Raw genomic sequence first — 1,795 nt, forward strand, 5'->3', positions numbered from 1 at the left:
TTCTTCTTCTTTTTCTTCTTCTTCTTCTTTTTCTTCTTCTTCTTCTTCTTCTTCTTCTTCTTCTTCTTCTTCTTCGCCTTCTTCTTCTTCTCCTCCTTCTTCTTCCCTGATCATCCTTGATCGGTGAGGTAACTAGGCGACTATTGCTACGAAGGTGTTGGTGGTTGGTTTTGAATGTTGCACTCTGGTAAAGTCCTTGGACCGACCTATCGAAGGTTATCAAACTGGCACTGTATCCATCCCACAACTGCTCGCTTTGTTGAGAAGTCCACTACTCTATGAAACAGAACACGAAACTAGCCTTTGGATTTTCCAGACCGGGTGGGAGTCTGCCATTGATGCTGTTGGGTGCAATTTCAACTCTCGGCTGCCTTCATTGGGACCTCGTTCTGTCATAGGAGATTCCGGTGTGGCCATAGGCCGAGTTGAAGCGAAGTTGGTTCTTTCTGTCGACTTCTTTTGTACGAGTTGTGGAAAAAGGGAGTTGTCCACCCGGGCAGAGATCATCCATAACCAATTACGGCTGAGTAGCCTCCTTGCGTACCAGAACCACTTCGTTTGCGAATGTACGAAAAGTTCCAGCCTGGTTGATCCTTCATCCTTACGGATCGCCTGACCCCTTAATTCGGCCATAGAAGTAGAAAAGAAGAACTTTGGGTAGGGATTATAGACCGCAAATCTGATAATGAGAAAAACACGATTTTGGACATTTTTTCAGGCTAAAATTTTTGGAAAATCGAATATGTCCTAATGCAACTGTAACATTTACTGCAACTGTATACTCAAAAGACAACGACGATTTTAAGTTAAGGAAAATGGCTACGTCGGCTTTCACTGCCTAAATGACTTTTAATATAGAAATTGTAATGCGGCGAATCTGCGAAAAATACCCATAAAACTATGCTACCCAAACACAAACATGTAAACATTCTTAAAATAAAAGACGAAGAAATATTTTTGTAGCGGATGTGTGAGGATACGAAAAATATTTTCCAACTTCTTTAGTGAAGTAGTTAATTTGTCGTAAATGCCTGCTAAGTTGAATGAATGTTGTACTTGAATTACATATCTACTCATTCGTACATACAAACATATGTATGTAAGTATGTTTATATTTTTAGAGAAGGGAAACATTAAATGAATTTACATATTGAAACACTCATCCGGTACTCGGGCATAAGAAGTACTACTCCTAGAATAAGTGCTACTATTTCCATTGTTGTAGTTGTTGCTGCGAGTATTCTAAGAATACATACATACAATAGTTGGATGAAACTGTTGGTGTTGGTGACTGCGGTTGACAGAAGAAGACCGCGTTCAGTCGACGCATTTTCATACATACATACATACATACATACATATATATGTGAATATATTCGCTCCATATATGAATAAGTATTAGACGTAGTACAAAGTATTCCAATTGGAGACCGGCAGACCGAATGACAGACAGATACTTTTCATGCAAGTGGCATATTTTACGTTTTATCTGCTGTTTCTGCTATTTTATCTTTGCGTTTATACTATTTTATATTAAACGCAGTTAACAAGCGTACATACATATGTATGTGTGAACAAAAGTGTATGAAAGACAAGAAATTGGATGCCAGCGCGATACATTCCTACACACATACATTCTCTCTTAGCATAAATGCATACATAACTTAGCGTAAATGCATACATAAGTTCTTAAATAACAAATTTATGCACATACATACATAAGTATGTATCAGATTCTTTTTATTAAGTAACGGGTGATTTTTTTGAGGTTAGGATTTTCATGCATTAGTATTTG

The 1,795-nt window shown here is 37.8% G+C and overlaps 1 protein-coding gene across 2 annotated transcripts in view; it reads right to left on the reverse strand.

The window, feature by feature from the left end:
* LOC118747957 (protein FAM135B) overlaps positions 1 to 1,795 on the reverse strand; it is a 95,232-nt gene that overhangs the window by 39,800 nt on the left and 53,637 nt on the right. The gene's annotated exons all lie outside the window — the stretch shown is intronic.

The sequence above is a fragment of the Rhagoletis pomonella genome, unplaced genomic scaffold (genome assembly GCF_013731165.1).
Source record: "Rhagoletis pomonella isolate Grant_MI unplaced genomic scaffold, Rhpom_1.0 Rhpom_scaffold_00012, whole genome shotgun sequence".
NCBI classification, from domain to species: domain Eukaryota; kingdom Metazoa; phylum Arthropoda; class Insecta; order Diptera; family Tephritidae; genus Rhagoletis; species Rhagoletis pomonella.